We start from the raw sequence: 14,526 nt of genomic DNA, 5'->3' as shown, positions 1-14,526 counted from the left end.
TCTCGATTGAGGAGATCTTCAAAGTGCTCCTTCCATTGGACCCTGACAGCCTCGGTGGCCTTGAAGAGTGTTTTCCTGTTCTTGGCCAGGAGTGGGGTGGGGCCTTGGGAGTTTGGACCGTAGGTGGCCTTGACTGCAGCGAAGAATCTTCCCATATCGTGCCTGTCGGCCAGTTGTTGTATCTCCTGTGCTTTCTCCATCCACCACCTGTTCTTTAGGTCCCGGATTTTTTGTTAGACCTGAGCCTTGAGCCATCTGTAATGTTGTTTTGCAGCTCCCGAGTTGGGTTGTTGCTTGAGGTTCAGAAATGCTTTTGCTTGCGATCTATTAGTTCTTCGATCTCCTGATCATTTTCATCAAACCAGTCCTGATGTTTTCTGGTTGAGTGACCAAGTATCTCTTCACAGGCACTGGTTATAGATGCCTGGAGGGAAGACCAAGCGCTATGGGCATTCAGCATCTCAGGGTCATCAAGGCACGCCAGATTGGTGTGGGGCGCTGGCTGTATAGGGCTCTCTTAGCTGTGTCTCTAAGTGCCCCGGCATTAATTTTTTTGCGGACCTGCTTCTGCTGTCCCCTCTAATTTGGGGCAATGTTAATGTCGATGATGGATCAGATTAGGCGGTGGTCCATCCAGCAGTCGTCAGCTCCTGTCATGGCGCGGGTGATGCGCACATCTTTGCGATCCCTGGCTCGGACGGTGACATAGTCAAGCAGATGCCAGTGTTTGGAGCGAGGGTGTTGCCACGATGCTTTGTATTTGTCCCTCTGGTGGAACGGGGTGTTGGTAATGAGGAGTTCACGTTCTAGACATTTTGTCAGTAATAGGGTACCACTGGAGTTGGCTTTCCCTACCCCCTCTCTGCCAATCACGCCTTCCCAGAGAGCTGTGTCTTTGTCGACCCTGGCATTAAAATCACCTAGGAAGATCAATTTGTCGCCCGTGGGGACGCGGGACAAGGATGTCTCGAGGTTGGAATAAAAACCCTCTTTAGCCTCATCCGTTGCATCGAGTGTAGGGGTGTACGCACTGATGACTGTGGCGCATTGGTTCCGAGATAGGGTGATACGAAGAGTCATGAGGTGTTCGTTAACCCCACAGGGGGAGTCTTTGAGGCGGTCGACCTGCTCATTCTTGACGGAAAAGCCGACTCCATGAAGGCAGCGTTCTGCCTCTGGTTTCCCTTTCCAGAAGAAGGTGTAACCTCCACCATGTTCCTTCAACTGGCCTTCCCCTGCCCGCTGAGTCTGGCTTAGGGCGGTGATGTCAATGTCAAAACGTCTGAGTTCCCGGGCAATTATGGCGGTGCGGCATTCCGGCCTGTTGCTGTTGGGATTGTTCATGAGGGTCCTGACGTTCCAGGTCCCGAACTTCATACTGACGAAGTGGAAGATACCTGTGCGTGAGTTCTTTTAACGTGGGCTGGCCGCTGCACACCGGCAACCACACGGGCTTAGCTGAACAAGGTCTTAGTCCAGTGGCAAGGGGGTCCAAGACAACTGGAGACCAGGCACAGCTCTATAAGCCTAATTGCCTACGGCAAAGTGTTGGCCGCAAGCTCGGCACCGAATAGCACCATTGATGGTAGATGGCCCGAGGCTTAGTTGGGGGGCAGGCATTAGGAAGGTGACTTCCAAAGTTATTTTAAAAGTTAAAAGTTGATAAAGATTCCCAATTTATTTCAAAAGTTTCTAAGATTTGTTAAAATGTCTAAGATGTAAATCAATAATAGGTTATAAAAGTTTCCCCAGTTTAAAAAGTTTCTAAAGATTGTTAAAAAGTCAAGAATGTAGATCAATAATAGATGTTTAAAAGTATTTCGATTAAAAGTCTAAAATGTAAGTTTTAAAAGTTCTCCCAAATTGTTTAAAAAGTTTAAAAGTTGAATATAATTTAAAAAATTGTATGCCATTATTTTCAATTTGATACCATCCTTTATTTCCTTAGTTTGCCACAGATGGTTATCTCTTCTCTTAAAGTCTTTCCTTCTCATTGGAATATATTTTTGTTGAGAGTTATGAAATATCTCCTTAAATGTCCATCACTGCTCATCAACCGACTTACACTTTAATCTATTTTCCCAGTCCACTTTAGGTAACTCTCTCTTCATACCTTTGTAGTCTCCTTTATTTAAGCTTAGGACACTGGTTTGAGATCCAACTTTCTCACCCTCCAACTGAATTTGAATTTCAGCCATGCTATGATCACTCTTTCCTAGAGGATCCTTTACTCGGAGATTGTTTATTAATCCCGTCTCATTACAAAGTACCAGATCTAAGATAGACTGCTGTCAGATTGGTTCTGCAATGCACTGTTCAAGGAAACCATCCCGGATACGCTCTATGAACTCTTCCTCAAGGCTACCATGGCCAATTTGATTTGTCCAATCAATATGAAGATTAAAATCGCCCGTGATTATTACCGTTCCTTTTTTATAAGCCTCTATTATTTCCTATAGACTACAACACCCACCAGTGACTTCTTCCCCTTATTATTCCTTATCTCTACCCAAACTGATTCTACATCTTGATCTTCTGAGCCAATATAATTTCTCATTACTGCCCTGATTTCATCCTTTATTAACAGAGCTACCCCGCCTCCTTTTCCTTTCTGTCTATCCTTTCGAATTGTCAAATACCCCATAATATTTAGTTCCCAGCCTTGGTCACCTTACAACCACGTCTCTGTAATGGCTATCAGATCATACCCATTTATATCTATTTGTGTCGTCAACTCATCTATTTTGTTACGAATGCTGCGTGCATTCAGATAAAGAGCTTTTAATTTTGTTTTTTTACCATTTTGCCCTGCTTTGACCCCACTTTCTGATACACTCTTATGTTTATACATTCTGTTCCTTCCTGTTACGCTCTGGTTATCATTTCCCCTAGTGGTACCCTGCTCTATTGACTTCTCCTTGCTCTTTGACTTTTTAAATTTACGCTCACCTGAGCCCTCTCCACCATTAATTAGCGACTCGGGTTAGGGAAAGCATGCCACAGCTAAGGACTGACAAAATGTATTGCACATAGTTTGCTTCAGGTACCACTGGGACATTAAAAAGACAACACTGTGCAATTTCCTGTTAAACAGCTGAAACAGTTCCTGCACAGTGACTCCTGTCCTCCACAGAGAGTCTGCATGTGACTGGGGACAGGATCAAGCTTAGGTACCATATGAATAACAACCATGAGAAATACACAGTGGCTGCGGAATTATGTGTCAGTGAGAAAGTCAACACCTTCAAGAAAGGAGGCAAGTAAAGCACAGGTGGAAAATGGCAGGTAAGTTACAGGACTATGCTACAGTTGATAATCAAAAATAGATTCTTGTCGGATAGTTTTACAAACCTTAATTTATCTTTCAATGATAAGCCACTTCAGACTGAGCAGTGCTCAATCAGTTGATAGAAGGCTGAAGTATTGGTGTTACAGCTAGTTGTTTACAAACATTCTTTAAAGTGCATTTTAATTTTCCTTATCCCATTTCTCTCAGCTGTTGTGCTTTAAATGGGATGTTCTGACATTAAACAGGGCCACCAAGAAGCACAAGACAACTAGGCCATGAAAAGTACATGATTCGCTGGTTCTACAGAAAACTACTGCTTTAAATGCTAACTCACATTTCAGCAGGTTTCAAGGTATGCCTTCCTCTTTAACTCCCGTGCTGAGCTTCAACCAAGAGTTATCTGTTAGTGCATCTCTATAGTAATCTGTCCATTAGGAAGTAAGCATAGACTAGGATAACTTGCCTACTAATGTTTAATTCCTCTGCCTATTGCTAAGGCAACCAACTTAGACAATCCATAACATTATAAAACAGCGCATGTTTTCAAGGTAGAGGAAGGAACTTATGTCTCTTAAAGTAGGGGGTTAACTGGGGAATGGGTGGAAGAGAGTAATCTGATTACAAATGCCTGAGTGGCTAAATGTCCTTTCGTCATTCCAGCCTTTATTAGCACATTACAAGAGTATATCTCATTGTACTTACAGAAATCATTCTGTAATTTTATTTTATTTACCCTCTGCCATGTATCTTAGATGTCCAAGATTAAATAGAGACTTGCTTCCACTAACAATGTTTCATAGATATCTGTCAGGAAGCTTAAAGGAGCAGCTTTCTGTAGCCTCTCTCTTGTAAGAATAAAAGTGTTTATTAATGATTAAAATTGATTCTGTGTATGTATAAATGTTAAAAGTGTAGGTTATACAGAAAGGCCTGTTTGTGTTGAAACAAAATGAAAGCCCACAGTTTGCCACCATGGGCTGAGTTTTGAAAGAAACAAAATGGAAGCCCACAGAGCTGCCACATGGGTTTTGTGTATTGGAAAGCCATTTAAATTAATCAAGAGATGGCTGAGCCAGGCCAGACAGCCACATGTGTGAGGAGAGCCAATAAGGAACTGCCCTGGAACCAAGGTCCAATCGTGAGAATTTCAGAGGGACAATGGCTTTGAGAGGTATAAAAGAACTCAAGCAAAGACTTTTCTCTCTCTCCTGAACCAGCCAGCCAAAGGGAAGTAAGGTATATCACTCTTTATTATAACCTCATTGTATTTGTTGTAGCTAAGATAGACCCGTAGGATAATCGACGACTGCTGATATGTGCATCCGTGTGTGTTTTTTAATAAACTGTTCCAACTGTTTTTAAAAGAATTGTCTCACTGTCAAATTTAACACCAGAGATTTAGAAATCGTACAATTGGTCGAGAATGCGGGCAACTGGCGAGACAGCTTGTTGATGATTCTTTTGAACAATTGGAAATTTCGGGAGTTGCGATTCTAAACTGTGTTGTGAAGTATAGCTTGAAACGATTAAACGGATTGGGAGAAATTGCGTCTTAAGGAGTGGTCATCTCGATAGTTGTAACTAATAAGTGGGGTGGGTTGCAACTGTTTAAATGGGAACCCACCAGTAGTTATATTTAAAAGACACAGGATGAAGGGATCGATCATGGACAGAAAGCCAACAATAAAAAGAATTGTTGAGCTAGTTCATCAGGGGAAGTTGTCTAAAAAGTTCCCGATACAAGACTTAGAAGAGTTAAAGGCACAGGCACGGTACCTTCATAAGTGTCAACAAGCATCCTTTGGGGAGCTGGTGGCACTTATCCAGGAGGGAGTAGATAAGGGTGAGCTAAGGCTAAAATGGGCAAATGGTCTTGTGGCATTCAGTGCATTTTATTGTGCCCGGAGAGATGAGGAATTAATGAGACAGGACGCCAAAGTGATACAGAATTTGAAAGAATTGCAAGTAAAAGAGATTCAACTAAAAGAAAGAGAGATTGAAGGTATAAAACAATAAAAGGAAGAAGGCCTCCAGCTTGTGAAGCAGTTAAAAGAGGGAGAAATATAGTATTTAAGACAAGAAATTGGTCAATGAAACCACAGTATTAAGCAATTAGAAAGAGGGGCCGAACAGGCAACTTCATTGCTACAATAACAAAGTCTCTTAAACTTAAATGCCACAGCAGCTGCTGTTGAAGCAAATGAAAACAAATTAGAGTTAAAAAAATATAAATTGGAAAACTTGAGGCTCCAGCAAGAGATAGAAGATGCTACGGGTGCATTAAGGGAAGTAATTAAGAAGCCACATAGGGAGACAGATCACTCCCAGTGCCAACTAGACATAGCGAGGCTAAAAAGTAAGTTAGGGGAGCAGTAGGCCCTGGTATCTGCAGTAACACGGGGAGCCATAACAGAGACAGCAGAAGGGGATGAGGGGGAGACAGGTTGGGAAGAGGAAGGAAGTCAGTATAATCCCAGGAGAGTGGTGTAGAATGGAATACCGTGGAGACACAATAGCCAATCGTAGTCGTAGTAACCATTTCTTCACGACGTAATGGGCATGGCCACATCACCAGTAACCATGCCAATTCACGGCCCATATCTGGTAACTGATGCTACGGCGTGTAGCATTAATGACGACCCACTGGAAGTTAATAGGAGATGGGCAAATTTCAGGATGGTCATCCTGAGTTGGAAGAGAGAGACTTAACGCGAGTCCTCTTCTTGGCCAGTTCCACTTCCCTAAAAGATAATCTGCCAGAAGCAGTCCTCCAGCCTGCTGCAGTGGCTGATGCACTCATGACCGGGATCCTAAACCATTTAGGGATCCAAAACTTGAACTTAGTGGCTCTGCTTAATCAGACCAAGCAGTGCCCAGAAGAGACCTCTAGAGCCTTCAGTAATCGCCTGTACGATATCTCTCAACGCATGCAGAACCAGGCACCCGCAAATGCTACAGTAGGAAAGAATCAGGAACAATTTAAATCGATGTTACTGACCCAACTCCACCGTTTAGTTAAAATCACCCTGGGAATAGCCATGAGGCCCACCAATCAGTGGACAGATATAGAGACCAACATTCAAATTGCCTGGGAGATGATAAAAGACCAGTTAAAGGTGAAGTCACCACCCACTGCAAATAAAGCAGTGTCAATGGTGGAGGGATCTCGAAACTACCCCTTTAAGGGGCAGTGCTTTAATTGTAAGAAGGTAGGCCATTCATAGCAAAAGACTGCAGCAGACCCAGACCAGCACCGAACCATGTTGCAATGCACAGATACTTCCCGAGGGACGAATCCAAGCCCTCTTGATAACTTTTATACAAACCTAAATGGCCACGGGGAGGATGCAAAATCATTTACCGGTGCACACAATCGCCGATGCACACTCATTAGAAAGACCCATTCCAGGATCGACCCTATGACAGGGTTCAGCCCCCAAAGATTGGTCAGAAGTCAAGTTCCGACGTGATGGTAGCGGGAGATCAGTAGTCCTTGTTGTCTTAAAAGGGGGCAGGCAGCAAATTATGCTTATGTGTCCTTAGATGCTCTAACAGTGACTCCACGAGGCAGTGTGTTGTACTTGAACTGCACTGACATTAGTCCTTTATTAGTTAACTCCAGAGTGAGGATCACACCTGGTGGCCTGCCTTTTATACTAGGCGAGGCACACCTGTACAGGTAACCTATGAGTCTCCCACTGCTGTGCCCTCTGGTGGCACACCTTGTGATAGTACCAACAGTAGCCATGTAGAATACATGACATCATTCCCCCCTGAACCCTCAGGGCAAATCGCCTCTGCATTAACTGTGCTCTGGGCTTAGCTCTATGTGGGTTTTATCTGGTTGACCTCTAGCAGGCCAGCTCAACCTTGGGTGCGTAATTGGTGCAGTAGCGTGCTGGTGGTTGTTGTTTGTGTGTGTGTGTTCCTGACCACTCCATTCTCCCCCCCACACCCCCCCCACCCCTCCCACATTAATGTGGCGGGAGCTCCTGACATTCATATATATTCAAGTTCAGGTAAGTGGGTTTTGCATTTTTTTTTGTTGTAGTTCAGTGGTGCGACAGTACATTAGATGCCTTGTCGAGGCGGTGATCGGTGAGTGAGGACAAGCTAGTTCCGGAGCTGCTGGGTTGTGTCCCTGCAGTCTGGTGGCGGCTCAGTGCCCGGTGCTGGCAATGGGGAGTGGGTTAGCTCGGGGCTGTTGCCATGGTCCCTAGCGTCAGGCAGGTTCACAGATGTCTGTGACTCCCCCGTCCTTTCTTTACACCCTGGGTCCCAGCTGCTCCCTGAGGAGCTGTCGTCGAGCAGTGCACAGGGAATTGCTGACTCGCTGGCCTGAACATCGTTTGGTTTGGAATCCTGGCTGGTGCTTGTTTCCTCTGGGGGAACAGTGGCGGGTGACCCTACATCTAGGGGTATGGCCTGGTGCAGTCTGCTCCTTCAGGCTCGTGGCAGTTGGTGCCATCGGTTGCCTGAGAGATGGAGCCGACCCAGGGCATGGTATCACTACCGTTGCCGTTGCCCTGCTGAGGTTACTTGCTTCGCAGTTTGTGTGTGTTGGCTGCTTGTGGCCACACTTCGTGGTGCCTGACTCTGGTCCCCAAGACGCAGGCTACAGCAGTGGGTAGCTCGCTGGACCTGTGAGCACCCGATGGGTGTCTGTCCGCTGCATTGGCTGCGTATGGTGGGAATCCTGCATCGCACAGCTGTTCCTTACTTATGATGGACATTCTACGGGTCCGATCACGATCACGTGATTTTTCCTCGCTGGTTGCATATACACAGTTCAGATTATCAATTACACATTGTACATAATCGAGCGACTTTTCCTCGCTGGTTGCATGTATACAATTTTGATTATCCGTTACACATTTTACATGATCAGTTACACACTTTACATAATCCGTTACACCTTTTGTCTCTAACTGACAATTACTGTTACATTGCTTAAATCTGTGGAACTGTCCCTTTAATTGTAGTGGATTGCCGGCCTCCTTTAAGAGAGGCTTGCTTTCTTTACCCCAATCTGCTTCTCGGTTTGGTGCCACGTGTTGCTCCATCAGCGCTGCACCTCGTGGTCTGGCCGCGGCCATCTTTGTCTTCAGTGCATCACCTCATGGTTCGGGCGCCATCTTTCCTTCATCCACGATGTCGACTGGGGTGATCCTCTTCTCCCCGGGTTCTGCCTCCGCAGTTGGGAAGTCGCTTCAGGATCTGATTTTCTTCCTCCGGAGTCCTGTCACTGGAGCCTGGAAGGTGCGTTTGGATTGTCTCAGCTGGATCATCTCCACGCAGTGGTGCTGAGCGGTCTGTGTCTCGGGTGCCGTGCTGGTCTGCTTTTCGATGCCGGGTTCACCCTCAGGTGAGGGCTTGCTTTACCTCTGGGCGCAGAGGGTTTCGATCGCTGGAGGGCTGACGTCTTCCCACTTCCAATGGATCTTCTCCATCCAGCTTCTGCTGAGCAGCATTGGTCCATCATCTGCAACAATCCACAGAGGTAACTTGTGCATCGCGCCATCATGGAGCACCTTTACATTCACACTACCAACGACTGGGATGATTTCATTGGTGTAGGTGCGCAGCTTTGCCTGAACCGGTGCCAACTCGGGTCGTTCAGCCTGATTGTCCCATAGTCTCTCAAAGGCTCCTTGATTCATCACTGACTGGCTCGCCCCCGTGACCACTTCCATGAAGACTGGATCTCTCTCTAACTCGACTTCCATCTTCAGCGGGGAGCACTTGGTGGTGCAGGTATGTACCTCCCCGTGGGACTGGGCGGTCTCTCTATCTAACAATTCATAATCCACGCTGGATTCATGGCCATCTGCGGACTCCTCATCGACACAGTGAGTCCTATTTCTCTTACACATTCGCTGGAGGTGGCCTTTTGTGCTTCAGCCTTTGCAAACATAATCTTGAAAATGGCACTGGTGAGCCCTGTGATTTCCTCTGCAATGCCAGAATGGTGCTACTCGATTATCCCCCCTCGGCGGACTCTGAGTTAAGGGACTCTCTTTCCTGAGAGGATTCACGCTTTACAGTCCAACCCCTGAACGGCACTACTCTGTGCACAGAACCTGCCGGGTTTGAGCCCTGAGGGTGAGACATCTACCTAGAACCGCAGGTCGAGATCATGAATGACTGGCTCACAGAGATGGCCTTCTGCAGTGTGACTGTGGTATACACCGACAGTAGCTTGTGAATAAGGCCCTCATGGCCAATTTCAATGAAAAAAATTTCCCGCAACGCATCGTTAAGGTGGGTGCCGAATTCACACGGTGCCGCCAGCCTCCTGAGGTCTGCGGCATACTTTGCGACTTCCTGGCCTTCCTTCGGCCCGTCGGTGGGTATAGAACCGGTGTCTGGCTGTGAGGATGCTCTCCTTGGGCTTGAGTTGCTCCTGTATCAGGATTACAAGCTCCTTGTACGACTTGGTCGTTACCTTCGCCAGTGGCAGCAAGTCCCTGACGAGGCTATAGACGTTGGGCCCACAACTGGTTAGCAGGGTAGCGCGACGCTTATCAGCCACTCCTGCCAGGTCGTTTGCTGTGAAGAAACATAGAAACATAGAAACATAGAAAATAGGTGCAGGAGTAGGCCATTCGGCCCTTCTAGCCTGCACCGCCATTCAATGAGTTCATGGCTGAACATGCAACTTCAGTACCCCATTCCTGCTTTCTCACCATACCCCTTGATTCCCCTAGTAGTAAGGACTTCATCTAACTCCTTTTTGAATATATTTAGTGAATTGGCCTCAACAACTTTCTGTGGTAGAGAATTCCACAGGTTCACCACTCTCTGGGTGAAGAAATTCCTCCTCATCTCGGTCCTAAATGGCTTCCCCCTTATCCTTAGACTGTGTCCCCTGGTTCTGTACTTCCCCAACATTGGGAACATTCTTCCTGCATCTAACCTGTCTAACCCCGTCAGAATTTTAAACGTTTCTATGAGGTCCCCTCTCATTCTTCTGAACTCCAGTGAATACAAGCCCAGTTGATCCAGTCTTTCTTGATAGGTCAGTCCCGCCATCCCGGGAATCAGTCTGGTGAACCTTCGCTGCACTCCCTCAATAGCAAGAATGTCCTTCCTCAGGTTAGGAGACCAAAACTGTACACAATACTCCAAGTGTGGCCTCACCAAGGCCCTGTACAATTGTAGCAACACCTCCCTGCCCCTGTACTCAAATCCCCTCGCTATGAAGGCCAACATGCCATTTGCTTTCTTAACCGCCTGCTGTACCTGCATGCCAACCTTCAATGACTGATGTACCATGACACCCAGGTCTCTTTGCACCTCCCCTTTTCCTAATCTGTCACCATTCAGATAATAGTCTGTCTCTCTGTTTTTACCACCAAAGTGGATAACCTCACATTTATCCACATTATACTTCATCTGCCATGCATTTGCCCACTTACCTAACCTATCCAAGTCGCTCTGCAGCCTCATAGCATCCTCCTCGCAGCTCACACTGCCATCCAACTTAGTGTCATCCGCAAATTTGGAGATACTACATTTAATCCCCTCGTCTAAATCATTAATGTACAGAAGTGTTCTAGCCTCTCCAGAAAGGCGTCCCAATCATTACCATCGACGAACTGCTGCAACGCACCAAGGGTAACCACTTCCGTGTGAAAGTTTGTAATCTCGTCACCAGTTGTTGTGTCCTTAGATGCTCTAACAATGACTCCACGAGGCAGTGTGTTGTACTTGAACATATAGATTGGGCTAACCAAACTGGTAGCAATGCAGTGGAGGAGGATTTCCTGGAGTGTATTAGGGATGGTTTTCTAGACCAATATGTTGAGGAACCAACTAGAGGGCTGGCCATCCTAGACTGGGTGATGTGTAATGAGAAAGGACTAATTAGCAATCTTGTTGTGCGAGGCCCCTTGGGGAAGAGAGACCATAATATGGTAGAATTCTTTATTAAGATGGAGAGTGACACAGTTAATTCAGAGACGAGGGTCCTGAACTTAAGGAAAGGTAACTTTGATGGTATGAGACGTGAATTGGCTAGAATAGACTGGCGAATGATACTTAAAGGGTTGACGGTGGATAGGCAATGGCAAACATTTAAAGATCACATGGATGAACTTCAACAATTGCACATCCCTGTCTGGTGTAAAAATAAAACAGGGAAGGTGGCTCAACCATGGCTAACAAGGGAAATTAAGGATAGTGTCAGATCCAAGGAAGAGGCATATAAATTGGCCAGAAAAAGCAGCAAACCTGAGGACTGGGAGAAATTTAGAATTCAGCAGAGGAGGACAAAGGGTCTAATTAGGAGGGGGAAAATAGAGTATGAGAGAAAGCTTGCTGGGAACATAAAAACTGACTGCAAAAGCTTCCATCGATATGTGAAGAGAAAAAGATTAGTGAAGGTCCCTTGCAGTCAGATTCAGGTGAATTTATAATGGGGAACAAAAAAATGGCAAACCAGTTGAACAAATACTTTAGTTCTGTCTTCATGAAGGAAGACACAAATAACCTTCCAGAAATAGTAGGGGACCAAGGGTCTAGTGTGAAGGAGGAACTGAAGGAAATCCTTATTAGGCGTGAAATTGTGTTCGGGAAATTGATGAGATTGAAGGCTGATAAATCCCCTGGACCTGATGGTCTGCATCCCAGAGTACTTAAGGAAGTGGCCCTAGAAATAGTGGATGCATTGGTGATCATTTTCCAACAATCTATCGATTCTGGATCAGTTCCTATGGACTGGAGGGTAGCTAATGTAACACCACTTTTTAAAAAAGGAGGGAGAGAGAAAATGGGGAATTATTGACCGGTTAGTCTGACAACAGTAGTGGGGAAAATGTTGGAATCAATTATTAAAGATGAAATAGCAGCGCATTTGGAAAGCAGTGGCAGGATCGGTCCAAGTCAGCATGGATTTATGAAAGGGAAATCATGCTTGGCAAATCTTCTAGAATTTTTTGAGGATGTAACTAGTAGAGTGGACAAGGGAAAATCAGTGGATGTGGTGTATTTGGACTTTCAAAAGGCTTTTGACAAGGTCCCACACAAGAGATTGGTGTGCAAAATTAAAGCACATGGTATTGGGATTAATGTACTGACGTGGAATGAGAACTGGTTGGCAGACAGGAAGCAAAGAATCGGGATAGACAGGTCCTTTTCAGAATGGCAAGCAGTGACTAGCGGGATGCTGCAGGGCTCAATGCTGGGACCCCAGCTATTTACAATATACATTAGTGATTTAGATGAAGGAAATGAGTGTAATATCTCCACGTTTGCGGATGACACTAAGCTGGGTGGCGGTGTGAGCTGTGAGGAGGATGCTAAGAGGCTGCAGGGTGACTTGGACAGGTTAGGTGAGTGGGCAAATGCATGGCAGATGCAGTATAATGTGGATAAATGTGAGGTTATCCACTTTGGTGGCAAAAACAGGAAGGCAGAATATTATCTGAATGGTGGCAGATTAGGAAAAGGGGAGGTGCAACGAGACCTGGGTGTCATGGTACATCAGTCATTGAAAGTTAGCATGCAGGTATAGCAGGCGGTGAAGAAGACAAATGGTATGTTGGTCTTCATAGCTCGGGGATTTGAGTATAGGAGCAGGGAGGTCATACTGCAACTGTACAGGGCCTTGGTGAGGCCTCACCTGGAATATTGTGTTCAGCTCTGGTCTCTTAATCTGAGGAAGGATGTTTTTGCTATTGAGGGAGTGCAGCGAAGGTTCACCAGACTGATTCCCGGGATGGCAGGACTGACATATGAGGAGAGACTGGACCGAGTGGGCTTGTATTCACTGGAGTTTAGAAGGATGAGAGGGGATCTCATAGAAACATAAAATTCTGACGGGACTGGACAGGTTAGATGCTGGAAGAATGTTCCCAATGTTGGGGGAGTCCAGAATCAGAGGACACAGTGTAAGGATAAGGGATAAGCCATTTAGGACTGAGATGAGGAGAAACTTCTTCATTCAGAGTGTTGTTAACCTGTGGAATTCCCTACCGCAGAGAGTTGTTGATGCCAGTTCATTGGATATATACAAGATGGAGTTAGATATGGCCCTTACGGCTAAAGGGATCAAGGGGTATGGAGAGAAAGCAGGAAAGGGGTACTGAGGTGAATGATCAGCCATGATCTTATTGAATGGTGGTGCAGGCTCGAAGGGCTGAATGGCCTACTCCTGCACCTATTTTCTATGTTTCTATGTATGTTTCTATGTAGTAACCTTAGTCCTTTATTAGTTAACTCCAGATTGTGGATCACACCTGGTGGCCTGCCTTTTATACAAGGCCAGGCACACCTGTACAGGTAACCTACGAGTCTCCCACTGCTATGCCCTCTGGTGGCACACCTTGAGATAGTACCAACAGGATACATGACAGATACTGGCTCAGCTGTTACCATCATCCATACTGTTATGTCCTTGGATGCTCTGATAATGACTCCACGAGGCAATGTGTTGTACTTGAACTGTAGTGACCTTAGTCCTTTATTGATAACTCCGGAGTGAGGATCACACCGGGTGACCTGCCTTTTATACTTGGCCAGGCACATCTGTACAGGTAACCTACAAATCTACCACTGCTGTGCCCTCTGGTGGCACACCGTGTGATCGTACAAATAGTGGCCATGTAGGATACATGACATACACCCAATACCCTGAACGCCATGCAACGGCGAGCAAGGGTTATATGACCCTTAATGGGTTTAACAGTGAAACAACCATGGAGTATACAAGCAAGGCCACTGAACTTCAGTTGGGAGGCCTCACCTGTAAGGTCCCAGCACCTATGCTGATGACCATCCCCGATGGAAGGGGAATGTTAGGGACTGATGTGTTGGATCAGTATGGCGTGGTGATAGATTATAATCAGGACTGTGTTTGGATGGGATTGAGAGATAAGGCAGGAGTGATCGAAATTTCAGATGCTCACTCAGTTTTTGCTATTAAAAAGCCACCTGAGTATGACGCTCCAAGAAGCAAAAATGAAGCTGTGGCAAAACTAATTCCGGAACATGTAGCGGTGTTTGCCACATGCAAGCATGACTGTGGAAAAATGGCAGGTGAGGAATCTATTGAAGGACCCCCCCACTCATTCACTAAACAGTACCCCATCCCAAGGGAGAGTCACCCTTACATCCGAGACACCATAAAATCCCTAGTCGAGCAGGGTGTTCTTAAGACAGGCACTTTCATGACCAATTCACCCACATGGCCGGTTAAAAAGCCTGATAGCAGCTGGCGACTGACTATTGATTACAGA

Source organism: Pristiophorus japonicus, chromosome 3 (assembly GCF_044704955.1).
Source record: "Pristiophorus japonicus isolate sPriJap1 chromosome 3, sPriJap1.hap1, whole genome shotgun sequence".
Taxonomy (NCBI): Eukaryota; Metazoa; Chordata; class Chondrichthyes; family Pristiophoridae; genus Pristiophorus; species Pristiophorus japonicus.
The sequence above is the reverse complement of the archived record's forward strand: the minus strand, read 5'-3'. Positions refer to the sequence as shown.